The sequence below is a fragment of the Lactuca virosa genome, chromosome 1, assembly GCF_052849685.1.
Source record: "Lactuca virosa cultivar CGN04683 chromosome 1, Lactuca_virosa_CGN04683_v6, whole genome shotgun sequence".
NCBI classification, from domain to species: domain Eukaryota; kingdom Viridiplantae; phylum Streptophyta; class Magnoliopsida; order Asterales; family Asteraceae; genus Lactuca; species Lactuca virosa.
The window spans coordinates 213,974,714-213,993,131 of record NC_136426.1 but is presented as its reverse complement, the minus strand read 5'-3'; positions in this window follow the sequence as shown (position 1 = coordinate 213,993,131).

Below are 18,418 nucleotides of genomic sequence, written 5' to 3'. Positions count from 1 at the left end.
TAGAATTAAACATAACATTTAGAATACTATAGGAGTATTTTATGCATACGATAGTTTAACTTTGATGTTCAACCTTAGGTGCCTTAGTTTTAGACAATCCTTATCTCCCTATTCTCGTACAGACACAATGGTTGGATTTCCATCTACCATGGGACCCCTACAAAGAACAGAGGAAACCACTCGTGAAGCATGCGAGGTGGTAGAGAACCTAATGCGTCAAACGAATAATCAATAATTAATATTACCAAGTGAGTTGGTAACTATATTACTCACGCTATGAGATAGGTATATCACATCCTCCTTCATGACTAGAAATAGTAAGAGAGATATCATCTTCCAAAACCCATGAAACTAGATCGACCTAGGATTTCAACATCTATACCCTAATGAACACTCTTCCCATCGACTTCACACCTATTTCGATCAGAAGTACCCAAATAGCTACTAGAAATGGATTGGCTTGGTCTTCACCATGCTAATTGCATGTGCTATGAAAAGATCCTTCGCTTTAACCGCAGACTAACGAAACTCTATCGATGTATAACGAAAAACCCGACATAACTCCCAAACCATTCCTAGTTTCAAAACCCCATAGCACTCATGTGAGGAGTACTATATCCTTCGCGACCTTCCCGAAGTATTACCGACAAACTATTTAGGAATAGCACGCGTACAACGAGTCAACTTCAAACATAAAAACTAGGAGTGAATTCAACCATGAACTTCAAAACGAAGCTGCCCTAAGCATCGAGTGAATATGCTAACATTTAGATGAACATAGAAACCCAAATCCACATAACCTACACCGATCAAAACAACAGACAGAATAATGAAGGTCCGCTGAAACACCCACGCTAGGAACTCGATTCACTAGAGAACAAGAAGAACAAATGGATCAGAAGCACATACACCTTTCTTCAACATTTAGATTCCCAGACGATATGCGAATTTCGGGACGAAATTCCCTTTAACAGGGGGATAATGTAACAACAGCAAAATTTAGGTCAAAATTTAAACTGTTATAAAACCGTAATTGAGTATACTAAGTGGTAGATATCGTAACTAGGTTTCCAAAAATATAAATGAACACTAAAATCCGAGTTATAACGAAGAAGTTATGACCAATCGAAGATCCGCGGCAATGCCGGTAAAACACTGTTTAACGTAAAATACGAAATCCCGATAAAATACTTTTTAGCCTTAGGTATCTAAATGAAAGTCGTAGATATCCCAAAACCGTGAACATACGTAAAAAGAACGCCCAAATCTGACTTCGTATGAGGAAGTTATGATTTTTTCGAAGTTTCTGACCTAGCAGTAGACAGCTAAAAACTCGAAATAGAGATCGAGCGGTCTTTAGCCGACACAACCTAAATGAGAATCGAAGATCTCGACAATATTATCACAACGGTAAAAAGTCTTACGATAATGGACATCAGACGAAGGAGTTACGGAATTTAAACGGACTTTTCCAGGTCCGGCCTGTTAAAAATAATATAATTAAAAATAAATTCAAAATTAGCCGACAAAGTCTAAATGAGAGTTGTAGAGTATATTCTCACCTACGCGTGCATATAAAAAACGTCAAAAACGGAGCTCGTACGCGAAAGTTACGAATTTTACAAGTTCGAGGCCCGAAATCCAAGGCTGTCAGGTCTGCCACGACGTGGCACAGTTTGTCGCGACCCGGCAAGTGACTGAGAGCGTCCCATCAATGGAAGAGGATAAGGTCAGCCCACCAAGACGTGGCACACCCTCTGCCACGACGTGGCACCCAAAAATCCACCCTATAAATAGCAGCTTAAGGGTGTCGGGTTTGGTGCTCATCTCTTTCCATCTAAGTGTTGTTACTTTGCGAAATTACCTCGATAAACCATCCCGAAGCCCCGGTTTTCACACTCAAGTCCCGAAAGAAGTTCTACACTCCCGAGAGTCCCGAGAATCCTGAGATTTTCCCGCGCTTTCAGCTTTTTCTGTCGAAGTTCTGCTCGATTCTTCTCTCGACTACTTCAAAACAACCACTGCAATCAAGTGAGTTCATACCCCTACAACCACACTTTAAATGCTTTTTAAATGCTTTTGAAACACTTTTAAGGGGGGGGGGGGAATACAAGTAAACACACGGTTAAAATCGTGTGAAACACCAATCTTTTACTATACTTTTCGTATTGTTATTTTAACTATCATATGAAGTTGTTATCATGCAAAACACCTCACAACACAACTTTACCCTCTTGGGATACAATATGTTTTATAAATAGAAATATGTTTTATTTATACGTTTGCATACTACATCATATCAACGGTAACCATTTCAACTATAACATGATGCTTTTACCAGAAAACTCAACTCGTCATTACGCCTTTGTAAGACGGTAGAAAAGGAAATCATTTCATACAAACAATTTTTCATCATATTACTCGTGAACTTGTTGTTAGCTATCATGTGATGTCATATGGCTTTGTTTGTACCAAACGAAAGTCCCCACCTATAACCAGAGTCTCCTGGAGGGAGAGCGTGACAACTGTGTATAGATCCATATGGGGCTGACGACTCTGCACCCTAACTGTTAGCTATAGTTCCCGGGGTGACAAATGTCAACATAGGTACTGCGTCTAGTATGGTTATGAGGAACTCACAACAAGCGGAAACAATGACTCATGCACGTAGTAATACATAACTCAATCAGGCTTGGGGGTAATAACTATATTCTAGGGTATTATCGACATGTTCATAACTCAATCATGCTTGGGGGGTAATAACTATATTCTAGGGTATTATCGGCATGTTCATAACTCAATCATGCTTGGGGGGTAATAACTATATTCTAGGGTATTGTCGGCATGTTCAAAACTCAATCATGCTTGGGGGGTAATAACTATATTCTAGGGTATTATCGGCATGTTCAAAATTCAGGATAAACACTTCCACAACTAGTTTTACTTAACAATAAAACTACACATCTTCATTTCTAAGCATGGCATATTTGCTTACAAGTTACAGTCTTGGTCATTTAAGCCTGCATTTCACTTTTAGGAAAATATAGGTTTTTCCTGGTCCAAATACATTCATTTTGTACAATAACGATTTACAACATGATTCTTTTGAGCATGTCATATTTACTTACTGTTACGGTCTTGGTCATTAGAGACTGCCTTTTACATTAGGAAAATAAGGGATTTTCCTGTACCTAAAACAATCAACTAATAGGAAAATAAGGGATTTTCCTGGTGCAACTATTTACAATTCACACCACGAACATTCATATGCATTTCATAATTTTATAAGAAAATAAGGGATTTTCTGGAAAACATACACGATCTTTGTAATGGCATACATTTTTCTCAAAACCGCTTATGAACTCACCAACTTAAATGTTGTCACTTTTTTTTTGAAATAACTTGTATTCTCAGGGAACCGCTAAGCAGGTTTGGAAACCAACTTTTGGGGATTAACGCTCCGACGTTAATTACTTCTTTTGAAAGATGTTTATGTATTTATCTTTTGAACATGTAACAAATACAATTATGTAAACATTTTGAAACCTTTATATATATATATATATATATATATATATATATATATATATATATGGTGGTGTGTACTTTCTTTACTATTCAATTGTTATGATACTTGACATTACGTCCTCTGCCCCCGAACGTTTCCGCCGTTCTGGTTTGGGGGTGTGACAGATTGGTATCAGAGCATTATTTATAGTGAACTAAGTATATCAAAACCATTTTTGGTATACAACTATTAACACAACTGGGCAAAAACACTCTGAGTAAGAGTCATACTTTTAAAATAAAATTTATTTAATTTTGTTGTAAAGTAGGCATGCATTCATTTCATATTAATAATAGGGTCGGTATCATAATTAAAACAATATAGAAGTATTATAGATGAGTTGTACAATTCAGGTATGCCTTGAGATATATGATCGGGACTGGGATGAATATAGCCTGATCAACTATATTTGTCCGAGAGCCGACCAGCATATGCCAGGGGATAGCTACAGTGGACAACAAATCTAAAACTTACCAAACTTACACACTTTAGAATTAAACATAACATTTAGAATACTATAGGAGTATTTTATGCATACGATAGTTTAACTTTGATGTTCAACCTTAGGTGCCTTAGTTTTAGACAATCCTTATCTCCCTATTCTCGTACAGACACAATGGTTGGATTTCCATCTACCATGGGACCCCTACAGAGAACAGAGGAAACCACCCGTGAAGCATGCGAGGTGGTAGAGAACCTAATGCGTCAAACGAATAATCAATAATTAATATTACCTAGTGAGTTGGTAACTATATTACTCACGCTATGAGATAGGTATATCACATCCTCCTTCATGATTTGAAATAGTAAGAGAGATATCATCTTCCAAAACCCATGAAACTAGATCGACCTAGGATTTCAACATCTATACCCTAATGAACACTCTTCCCATCGACTTCACACCTATTTCGATCAGAAGTACCCAAATAACTACTAGAAATGGATTGGCTTGGTCTTCACCATGCTAATTGCATGTGCTATGAAAAGATCCTTCGCTTTAACCGCAGACTAACGAAACTCTATCGATGTATAACGACAAACCCGACACAACTCCCAAACCATTCCTAGTTTCAAAACCCCATAGCACTCATGTGAGGAGTATTATATCCTTCGCGACCTTCCCGAAGTATTACCGACAAACTATTTAGGAATAGCACGCGTACAACGAGTCAACTTCAAACATAGAAACTAGGAGTGAATTCAACCATGAACTTCAAAACGAAGCTGCCCTAAGCATCGAGTGAATATGCTAACATTTAGATGAACATAGAAACCCAAATCCACATAACCTACACCGATCAAAACAACAGACAGAATAATGAAGGTCCGCTGAAACACCCACGCTAGGAACTCGATTCACTAGAGAACAAGAAGAACAAATGGATCAGAAGCACATACACCTTTCTTCAACATTTAGAGTCCCAGACGATATGCAAATTTCGGGACGAAATTCCCTTTAACAGGGGGATAATGTAACAACAGCAAAATTTAGGTCAAATTTAAACTGTTATAAAACCGTAATTGAGTATACTAAGTGGTAGATATTGTAACTAGGTTTCCAAAAATATAAATGAACACTAAAATCCGAGTTATAACGAAGAAGTTATGACCAATCGAAGATCCGCGGCAATGCCGGTAAAACACTGTTTAACGTAAAATACGAAATCCCGATAAAATACTTTTTAGCCTTAGGTATCTAAATGAAAGTCATAGATATCCCAAAACCGTGAACATACGTAAAAAGAACGCCCAAATCTGACTTCGTATGAGGAAGTTATGATTTTTTCGAAGTTTCTGACCTAGCAATAGACAGCTAAAAACTCGAAATAGAGATCGAGCGGTCTTTAGCCGACACAACCTAAATGAGAATCGAAGATCTCGACAATATTATCACAACGGTAAAAACTCTGACGATAATGGACATCAGACGAAGGAGTTACGGAATTTAAACGGACTTTTCCAGGTCCGGCCTGTTAAAAATAATATAATTAAAAATAAATTCAAAATTAGCCGACAAAGTCTAAATGAGAGTTGTAGAGTATATTCTCACCTACGCGTGCATATAAAAAACGTCGAAAACGGAGCTCGTACGCGAAAGTTACGAATTTTACAAGTTCGAGGCCCGAAATCCGAGGCTGTCAGGTCTGGTTTGGGGGTACTTTCTTTACTATTCAATTGTTATGATACTTGACATGACGTCCTCCGCCCCCGAACGTTTCCGCCGTTCTGGTTTGGGGGTGTGACAAAACACTTCTAGTTTAATAATATAATAGTGATGAATGAAGTAATAAAAAGTAGTTACAAAGATGAATAATGAAATGTAACTAAATGAGAAAAGCTCTAAAGATGAATAATATTAATTGAGCTTAATTGTGATGGTTTTGTGATATATGTGATACCACGCTATGTGAGATTTGAATGCATGTTTCCATTATTTTTGTTTGACCCATTTGGGATATATATGTTCCATAACATTGTACTTATGATTAGCTCAATTAGCATGTGCTGACACTTGTTTTTTTTTTCTTGTTGTTTTCCTTAGATTGGTACAGGTAGGAAAAGATGTTAACTTGGTGAGGATGGGGTCTCTTGGTAGTTATATTTAACCTATTTCTAGTAATGATACAATTCTCGTCATATCATGGAGTTTTCATTACACCTTATTTTTTAGAACTTGTTTTGTGTTGGTTTTATGAACTTTAATTTTGATGAAGGTTATTTTTGGAAATAAAGTAACATTGGTGATGTTTTTCATAAATTCAAAAAAAGACTTCCACTAACCTATCTTGGTTAAAAAGTCATTTTAAAAATAAAATACATATGGGTGAAAAATCAAGATGTTACAAAAAAAAATTGGTTTGACAAAATTAGTATGCGGATATTGAGCAGTTGAGTGACCCAATATGTTTTGCAAAAGTAGGGTATTATCGGCATGTTCATAACTCAATCATGCTTGGGGGGTAAGAACTATATTCTAGGGTATTATCGGCATGTTCATAACTCAATCATGCTTGGGGGTAATAACTATATTCTAGGGTATTGTCGGCATGTTCAAAACTCAATCATGCTTGGGGGGTAATAACTATATTCTAGGGTATTATCGGCATGTTCAAAACTCAGGATAAACACTTCCACAACTAGTTTTACTTAACAATAAAACTACACATCTTCATTTCTAAGCATGACATATTTGCTTACAAGTTACAGTCTTGATCATTTAAGCCTGCATTTCACTTTTAGGAAAATATAGGTTTTTCCTGGTCCAAATACATTCATTTTGTACAATAACGATTTACAACATCATTCTTTTGAGCATGTCATATTTACTTACTGTTACGGTCTTGGTCATTAGAGACTACCTTTTACCTTAGGAAAATAAGGGATTTTCCTGTACCTAAAACAATCAACTAATAGGAAAATAAGGGATTTTCCTGGTGCAACTATTTACAATTCACACCACGAACATTCATATGCATTTCATACTTTTATAAGAAAATAAGGGATTTTCTGGAAAACATACACGATCTTTGGAATGGCATACATTTTTCTCAAAACCGCTTATGAACTCACCAACTTAAATGTTGACACTTTTTCTTTGAAATAACTTGTATTCTCAGGGAACCGCTAAGCAGGTTTGGAAACCAATTTTTGGGGATTAACGCTCCGACGTTAATTACTTCTTTTGAAAGATGTTTATGTATTTATCTTTTGAACATGTAACAAATACAATTATGTAAACATTTTGAAACCTTTATATATATATGGTGGTGTGTACTTTCTTTACTATTCAATTGTTATGATACTTGACATGACGTCCTCCGCCCCCGAACGTTTCCGCCGTTCTGGTTTGGGGGTGTGACAGATTGGTATCAGAGCATTGTTTATAGTGAACTAAGTATATCAAAACCATTTTTGGTATACAACTATAAACAAAACTGGGCAAAAACACTCTGAGTAAGAGTCATACTTTTAAAATAAAATTTATTTAATTTTGGTGTAAAGTAGGCATGCATTCATTTCATATCAATAACAGGGTCGGTATCATAATTAAAACAATATAGAATTATTATAGATGAGTTGTACAATTCAGGTATGCCTTGAGATATATGATCGGGACTGGGATGCATATAGCCTGATCAACTATATTTATCCGAGAGCCGACCAGCATATGCCAGGGGATAGCTACAGTGGACAACAAATCTAAAACTTACCAAACTTACACACTTTAGAATTAAACATAACATTTAGAATACTATAGGAGTATTTTATGCATACGATAGTTTAACTTTGATGTTCAACCTTAGGTGCCTTAGTTTTAGACAATCCTTATCTCCCTATTCTCGTACAGACACAATGGTTGGATTTCCATCTACCATGGGACCCCTACAGAGAACAGAGGAAACCACTCGTGAAGCATGCGAGGTGGTAGAGAACCTAATGCGTCAAACGAATAATCAATAATTAATATTACCTAGTGAGTTGGTTACTATATTACTCACGCTATGAGATAGGTATATCACATCCTCCTTCATGACTAGAAATAGTAAGAGAGATATCATCTTCCAAAACCCATGAAACTAGATCGACCTAGGATTTCAACATCTATACCCTAATGAACACTCTTCCCATCGACTTCACACCTATGTCGATCAGAAGTACCCAAATAGCTACTAGAAATGGATTGGCTTGGTCTTCACCATGCTAATTGCATGTGCTATGAAAAGATCCTTCGCTTTAACCGCAGACTAACGAAACTCTATCGATGTATAACGAAAAACCCGACATAACTCCCAAACCATTCCTAGTTTCAAAACCCCATAGCACTCATGTGAGGAGTACTATATCCTTCGCGACCTTCCCGAAGTATTACCGACAAACTATTTAGGAATAGCACGCGTACAACGAGTCAACTTCAAACATAAAAACTAGGATTGAATTCAACCATGAACTTCAAAACGAAGCTGCCCTAAGCATCGAGTGAATATGCTAACATTTAGATGAACATAGAAACCCAAATCCACATAACCTACACCGATCAAAACAACAGACAGAATAATGAAGGTCCGCTGAAACACCCACGCTAGGAACTCGATTCACTAGAGAACAAGAAGAACAAATGGATCAGAAGCACATACACCTTTCTTCAACATTTAGATTCCCAGACGATATGCGAATTTCGGGACGAAATTCCCTTTAACAGGGGGATAATGTAACAACAACAAAATTTAGGTCAAAATTTAAACTGTTATAAAACCGTAATTGAGTATACTAAGTGGTAGATATCGTAACTAGGTTTCCAAAAATATAAATGAACACTAAAATCCGAGTTATAACGAAGAAGTTATGACCAATCGAAGATCCGCGGCAATGCCGGTAAAACACTGTTTAACGTAAAATACGAAATCCCGATAAAATACTTTTTAGCCTTAGGTATCTAAATGAAAGTCGTAGATATCGCAAAACCGTGAACATACGTAAAAAGAACGCCCAAATCTGACTTCGTATGAGGAAGTTATGATTTTTTCGAAGTTTCTGACCTAGCAGTAGACAGCTAAAAACTCGAAATAGAGATCGAGCGGTCTTTAGCCGGCACAACCTAAATGAGAATCGAAGATCTCGACAATATTATCACAACGGTAAAAAGTCTGACGATAATGGACATCAGACGAAGGAGTTACGGAATTTAAACGGACTTTTCCAGGTCCGGCCTGTTAAAAATAATATAATTAAAAATAAATTCAAAATTAGCCGACAAAGTCTAAATGAGAGTTGTAGAGTATATTCTCACCTACGCGTGCATATAAAAAACGTCAAAAACGGAGCTCGTACGCAAAAGTTACGAATTTTACAAGTTCGAGGCCCGAAATCCAAGGCTGTCAGGTCTGCCACGACGTGGCACAGTTTGTCGCGACCCGGCAAGTGACTGAGAGCGTCCCATCAATGGAAGAGGATAAGGTCAGCCCACCAAGACGTGGCACACCCTCTGCCACGACGTGGCACCCAAAAATCCACCCTATAAATAGCAGCTTAAGGGTGTCGGGTTTGGTGCTCATCTCTTTCCATCTAAGTGTTGTTACTTTGCGAAATTACCTCGATAAACCATCCCGAAGCCCCGGTTTTCACACTCAAGTCCCGAAAGAAGTTCTACACTCCCGAGAGTCCCGAGAATCCTGAGATTTTCCCGCGCTTTAAGCTTTTTCTGTCGAAGTTCTGCTCGATTCTTCTCTCGACTACTTCAAAACAACCACTGCAATCAAGTGAGTTCATACCCCTACAACCACACTTTAAATGCTTTTTAAATGCTTTTGAAACACTTTTAAGGGGGGAGGGGGAATACAAGTAAACACACGGTTAAAATCGTGTGAAACACCAATCTTTTACTATACTTTTCGTATTGTTATTTTAACTATCATATGAAGTTGTTATCATGCAAAACACCTCACAACACAACTTTACCCTCTTGGGATACAATATGTTTTATAAATAGAAATATGTTTTATTTATACGTTTGCATACTACATCATATCAACGGTAACCATTTCAACTATAACATGATGCTTTTACTAGAAAACTCAACTCGTCATTACGCCTTTGTAACACGGTAGAAAAGGAAATCATTTCATACAAACAATTTTTCATCATATTACTCGTGAACTTGTTGTTAGCTATCATGTGATGTCATATGGCTTTGTTTGTACCAAACGAAAGTCCCCACCTATAACCAGAGTCTCCTGGAGGGAGAGCGTGACAACTGTGTATAGATCCATATGGGGCTGACGACTCTGCACCCTAACTGTTAGCTATAGTTCCCGGGGTGACAAATGTCAACATAGGTACTGCGTCTAGTATGGTTATGAGGAACTCACAACAAGCGGAAACAATGACTCATGCACGTAGTAATACATAACTCAATCAGGCTTGGGGGTAATAACTATATTCTAGGGTATTATCGACATGTTCATAACTCAATCATGCTTGGGGGGTAATAACTATATTCTAGGGTATTATCGGCATGTTCATAACTCAATCATGCTTGGGGGGTAATAACTATATTCTAGGGTATTGTCGGCATGTTCAAAACTCAATCATGCTTGGGGGGTAATAACTATATTCTAGGGTATTATCGGCATGTTCAAAATTCAGGATAAACACTTCCACAACTAGTTTTACTTAACAATAAAACTACACATCTTCATTTCTAAGCATGGCATATTTGCTTACAAGTTACAGTCTTGGTCATTTAAGCCTGCATTTCACTTTTAGGAAAATATAGGTTTTTCCTGGTCCAAATACATTCATTTTGTACAATAACGATTTACAACATCATTCTTTTGAGCATGTCATATTTACTTACTGTTACGGTCTTGGTCATTAGAGACTGCCTTTTACATTAGGAAAATAAGGGATTTTCCTGTACCTAAAACAATCAACTAATAGGAAAATAAGGGATTTTCCTGGTGCAACTATTTACAATTCACACCACGAACATTCATATGCATTTCATAATTTTATAAGAAAATAAGGGATTTTCTGGAAAACATACACGATCTTTGTAATGGCATACATTTTTCTCAAAACCGCTTATGAACTCACCAACTTAAATGTTGTCACTTTTTTTTTGAAATAACTTGTATTCTCAGGGAACCGCTAAGCAGGTTTGGAAACCAACTTTTGGGGATTAACGCTCCGACGTTAATTACTTCTTTTGAAAGATGTTTATGTATTTATCTTTTGAACATGTAACAAATACAATTATGTAAACATTTTGAAACCTTTATATATATATATATATATATATATATATATATATATATATATATATGGTGGTGTGTACTTTCTTTACTATTCAATTGTTATGATACTTGACATTACGTCCTCTGCCCCCGAACGTTTCCGCCGTTCTGGTTTGGGGGTGTGACAGATTGGTATCAGAGCATTATTTATAGTGAACTAAGTATATCAAAACCATTTTTGGTATACAACTATTAACACAACTGGGCAAAAACACTCTGAGTAAGAGTCATACTTTTAAAATAAAATTTATTTAATTTTGTTGTAAAGTAGGCATGCATTCATTTCATATTAATAATAGGGTCGGTATCATAATTAAAACAATATAGAAGTATTATAGATGAGTTGTACAATTCAGGTATGCCTTGAGATATATGATCGGGACTGGGATGAATATAGCCTGATCAACTATATTTGTCCGAGAGCCGACCAGCATATGCCAGGGGATAGCTACAGTGGACAACAAATCTAAAACTTACCAAACTTACACACTTTAGAATTAAACATAACATTTAGAATACTATAGGAGTATTTTATGCATACGATAGTTTAACTTTGATGTTCAACCTTAGGTGCCTTAGTTTTAGACAATCCTTATCTCCCTATTCTCGTACAGACACAATGGTTGGATTTCCATCTACCATGGGACCCCTACAGAGAACAGAGGAAACCACTCGTGAAGCATGCGAGGTGGTAGAGAACCTAATGCGTCAAACGAATAATCAATAATTAATATTACCTAGTGAGTTGGTAACTATATTACTCACGCTATGAGATAGGTATATCACATCCTCCTTCATGATTTGAAATAGTAAGAGAGATATCATCTTCCAAAACTCATGAAACTAGATCGACCTAGGATTTCAACATCTATACCCTAATGAACACTCTTCCCATCGACTTCACACCTATTTCGATCAGAAGTACCCAAATAACTACTAGAAATGGATTGGCTTGGTCTTCACCATGCTAATTGCATGTGCTATGAAAAGATCCTTCGCTTTAACCGCAGACTAACGAAACTCTATCGATGTATAACGACAAACCCGACACAACTCCCAAACCATTCCTAGTTTCAAAACCCCATAGCACTCATGTGAGGAGTATTATATCCTTCGCGACCTTCCCGAAGTATTACCGACAAACTATTTAGGAATAGCACGCGTACAACGAGTCAACTTCAAACATAGAAACTAGGAGTGAATTCAACCATGAACTTCAAAACGAAGCTGCCCTAAGCATCGAGTGAATATGCTAACATTTAGATGAACATAGAAACCCAAATCCACATAACCTACACCGATCAAAACAACAGACAGAATAATGAAGGTCCGCTGAAACACCCACGCTAGGAACTCGATTCACTAGAGAACAAGAAGAACAAATGGATCAGAAGCACATACACCTTTCTTCAACATTTAGAGTCCCAGACGATATGCAAATTTCGGGACGAAATTCCCTTTAACAGGGGGATAATGTAACAACAGCAAAATTTAGGTCAAATTTAAACTGTTATAAAACCGTAATTGAGTATACTAAGTGGTAGATATTGTAACTAGGTTTCCAAAAATATAAATGAACACTAAAATCCGAGTTATAACGAAGAAGTTATGACCAATCGAAGATCCGCGGCAATGCCGGTAAAACACTGTTTAACGTAAAATACGAAATCCCGATAAAATACTTTTTAGCCTTAGGTATCTAAATGAAAGTCATAGATATCCCAAAACCGTGAACATACGTAAAAAGAACGCCCAAATCTGACTTCGTATGAGGAAGTTATGATTTTTTCGAAGTTTCTGACCTAGCAGTAGACAGCTAAAAACTCGAAATAGAGATCGAGCGGTCTTTAGCCGACACAACCTAAATGAGAATCGAAGATCTCGACAATATTATCACAACGGTAAAAACTCTGACGATAATGGACATCAGACGAAGGAGTTACGGAATTTAAACGGACTTTTCCAGGTCCGGCCTGTTAAAAATAATATAATTAAAAATAAATTCAAAATTAGCCGACAAAGTCTAAATGAGAGTTGTAGAGTATATTCTCACCTACGCGTGCATATAAAAAACGTCGAAAACGGAGCTCGTACGCGAAAGTTACGAATTTTACAAGTTCGAGGCCCGAAATCCGAGGCTGTCAGGTCTGGTTTGGGGGTACTTTCTTTACTATTCAATTGTTATGATACTTGACATGACGTCCTCCGCCCCCGAACGTTTCCGCCGTTCTGGTTTGGGGGTGTGACAAAACACTTCTAGTTTAATAATATAATAGTGATGAATGAAGTAATAAAAAGTAGTTACAAAGATGAATAATGAAATGTAACTAAATGAGAAAAGCTCTAAAGATGAATAATATTAATTGAGCTTAATTGTGATGGTTCTGTGATATATGTGATACCACGCTATGTGAGATTTGAATGCATGTTTCCATTATTTTTGTTTGACCCATTTGGGATATATATGTTCCATAACATTGTACTTATGATTAGCTCAATTAGCATGTGCTGACACTTGTTTTTTTTTTTCTTGTTGTTTTCCTTAGTTTGGTACAGGTAGGAAAAGATGTTAACTTGGTGAGGATGGGGTCTCTTGGTAGTTATATTTAACCTATTTCTAGTAATGATACAATTCTCGTCATATCATGGAGTTTTCATTACACCTTATTTTTTAGAACTTGTTTTGTGTTGGTTTTATGAACTTTAATTTTGATGAAGGTTATTTTTGGAAATAAAGTAACATTGGTGATGTTTTTCATAAATTCAAAAAAAGACTTCCACTAACCTATCTTGGTTAAAAAGTCATTTTAAAAATAAAATACATTTGGGTGAAAAATCAAGATGTTACAAAAAAAAAATTGGTTTGACAAAATTAGTATGCGGATATTGAGCAGTTGAGTGACCCAATATGTTTTGCAAAAGTAGGGTATTATCGGCATGTTCATAACTCAATCATGCTTGGGGGGTAAGAACTATATTCTAGGGTATTATCGGCATGTTCATAACTCAATCATGCTTGGGGGTAATAACTATATTCTAGGGTATTGTCGGCATGTTCAAAACTCAATCATGCTTGGGGGGTAATAACTATATTCTAGGGTATTATCGGCATGTTCAAAACTCAGGATAAACACTTCCACAACTAGTTTTACTTAACAATAAAACTACACATCTTCATTTCTAAGCATGACATATTTGCTTACAAGTTACAGTCTTGGTCATTTAAGCCTGCACTTCACTTTTAGGAAAATATCGGTTTTTCCTGGTCCAAATACATTCATTTTGTACAATAACGATTTACAACATCATTCTTTTGAGCATGTCATATTTACTTACTGTTACGGTCTTGGTCATTAGAGACTACCTTTTACCTTAGGAAAATAAGGGATTTTCCTGTACCTAAAACAATCAACTAATAGGAAAATAAGGGATTTTCCTGGTGCAACTATTTACAATTCACACCACGAACATTCATATGCATTTCATACTTTTATAAGAAAATAAGGGATTTTCTGGAAAACATACACGATCTTTGGAATGGCATACATTTTTCTCAAAACCGCTTATGAACTCACCAACTTAAATGTTGACACTTTTTCTTTGAAATAACTTGTATTCTCAGGGAACCGCTAAGCAGGTTTGGAAACCAATTTTTGGGGATTAACGCTCCGACGTTAATTACTTCTTTTGAAAGATGTTTATGTATTTATCTTTTGAACATGTAACAAATACAATTATGTAAACATTTTGAAACCTTTATATATATATATATGGTGGTGTGTACTTTCTTTACTATTCAATTGTTATGATACTTGACATGACGTCCTCCGCCCCCGAACGTTTCCGCCGTTCTGGTTTGGGGGTGTGACAGATTGGTATCAGAGCATTGTTTATAGTGAACTAAGTATATCAAAACCATTTTTGGTATACAACTATCAACACAACTGGGCAAAAACACTCTGAGTAAGAGTCATACTTTTAAAATAAAATTTATTTAATTTTGGTGTAAAGTAGGCATGCATTCATTTCATATCAATAACAGGGTCGGTATCATAATTAAAACAATATAGAAGTATTATAGATGAGTTGTACAATTCAGGTATGCCTTGAGATATATGATCGGGACTGGGATGCATATAGCCTGATCAACTATATTTGTCCGAGAGCCGACCAGCATATGCCAGGGGATAGCTACAGTGGACAACAAATCTAAAACTTACCAAACTTACACACTTTAGAATTAAACATAACATTTAGAATACTATAGGAGTATTTTATGCATGAGATAGTTTAACTTTGATGTTCAACCTTAGGTGCCTTAGTTTTAGACAATCCTTATCTCCCTATTCTCGTACAGACACAATGGTTGGATTTCCATCTACCATGGGACCCCTACAGAGAACAGAGGAAACCACTCGTGAAGCATGCGAGGTGGTAGAGAACCTAATGCGTCAAACGAATAATCAATAATTAATATTACCTAGTGAGTTGGTAACTATATTACTCACGCTATGAGATAGGTATATCACATCCTCCTTCATGACTAAAAATAGTAAGAGAGATATCATCTTCCAAAACCCATGAAACTAGATCGACCTAGGATTTCAACATCTATACCCTAATGAACACTCTTCCCATCGACTTCACACCTATTTCGATCAGAAGTACCCAAATAGCTACTAGAAATGGATTGGCTTGGTCTTCACCATGCTAGTTGCATGTGCTATGAAAAGATCCTTCGCTTTAACCGCAGACTAACGAAACTCTATCGATGTATAACGACAAACCCGACACAACTCCCAAACCATTCCTAGTTTCAAAACCCCATAGCACTCATGTGAGGAGTACTATATCCTTCGCGACCTTCCCGATGTATTACCGACAAACTATTTAGGAATAGCACGCGTACAACGAGTCAACTTCAAACATAGAAACTAGGAGTGAATTCAACCATGAACTTCAAAACGAAGCTGCCCTAAGCATCGAGTGAATATGCTAACATTTAGATGAACATAGAAACCCAAATCCACATAACCTACACCGATCAAAACAACAGACAGAATAATGAAGGTCCGCTGAAACACCCACGCTAGGAACTCGATTCACTAGAGAACAAGAAGAACAAATGGATCAGAAGCACATACACCTTTCTTCAACATTTAGATTCCCAGACGATATGCGAATTTCGGGACGAAATTCCCTTTAACAGGGGGATAATGTAACAACAGCAAAATTTAGGTCAAAATTTAAACTGTTATAAAACCGTAATTGAGTATACTAAGTGGTAGATATCGTAACTAGGTTTCCAAAAATATAAATGAACACTAAAATCCGAGTTATAACGAAGAAGTTATGACCAATCGAAGATCCGCGGCAATGCCGGTAAAACACTGTTTAACGTAAAATACGAAATCCCGATAAAATACTTTTTAGCCTTAGGTATCTAAATGAAAGTCGTAGATATCCCAAAACCGTGAACATACGTAAAAAGAACGCCCAAATCTGACTTCGTATCAGGAAGTTATGATTTTTTCGAAGTTTCTGACCTAGCAGTAGACAGCTAAAAACTCGAAATAGAGATCGAGCGGTCTTTAGCCGACACAACCTAAATGAGAATCGAAGATCTCGACAATATTATCACAACGGTAAAAAGTCTGACGATAATGGACATCAGACGAAGGAGTTACGGAATTTAAACGGACTTTTCCAGGTCCGGCTTGTTAAAAATAATATAATTAAAAATAAATTCAAAATTAGCCGACAAAGTCTAAATGAGAGTTGTAGAGTATATTCTCACCTACGCGTGCATATAAAAAACGTCGAAAACGGAGCTCGTACGCGAAAGTTACGAATTTTACAAGTTCGAGGCCCGAAATCCAAGGCTGTCAGGTCTGCCACGACGTGGCACAGTTTGTCGCGACCCGGCAAGTGACTGAGAGCGTCCCATCAATGGAAGAGGATAAGGTCAGCCCACCAAGACGTGGCACACCCTCTGCCACGACGTGGCACCCAAAAATCCACCCTATAAATAGCAGCTTAAGGCTGTCGGGTTTGGTGCTCATCTCTTTCCATCTAAGTGTTGTTACTCTGCGAAATTACCTCGATAAACCATCCCGAAGCCCCGGTTTTCACACTCAAGTCCCGAAAGAAGTTCTACACTCCCGAGAGTCCCGAGAATCCTGAGATTTTCCCGCGCTTTCAGCTTTTTCTGTCGAAGTTCTTCTCGATTCTTCTCTCGACTACTTCAAAACAACCACTTCAATCAAGTGAGTTCATACCCCTACAACCACACTTTAAATGCTTTTTAAATGCTTTTGAAACACTTTTAAGGGGGGGGGGGATACAAGTAAACACACGGTTAAAATCGTGTGAAACACCAATCTTTTACTATACTTTTCGTATTGTTATTTTAACTATCATATGAAGTTGTTATCATGCAAAACACCTCACAACACAACTTTACCCTCTTGGGATACAATATGTTTTATAAATAGAAATATGTTTTATTTATACGTTTGCATACTACATCATATCAAGGGTAACCATTTCAACTATAACATGATGCTTTTACCAGAAAACTCAACTCGTCATTACGCCTTTGTAACACGGTAGAAAAGGAAATCATTTCATACAAACAATTTTTCATCATATTACTCGTGAACTTGTTGTTACCTATCATGTGATGTCATATGGCTTTGTTTGTACCAAACGAAAGTCCCCACCTATAACCAGAGTCTCCTGGAGGGAGAGCGTGACAACTGTGTATAGATCCATATGGGGCTGACGACTCTGCACCCTAACTGTTAGCTATAGTTCCCGGGGTGACAAATGTCAACATAGGTACTGCGTCTAGTATGGTTATGAGGAACTCACAACAAGCGGAAACAATGACTCATGCACGTAGTAATACATAACTCAATCAGGCTTGGGGGTAATAACTATATTCTAGGGTATTATCGACATGTTCATAACTCAATCATGCTTGGGGGGTAATAACTATATTCTAGGGTATTATCGGCATGTTCATAACTCAATCATGCTTGGAGGGTAATAACTA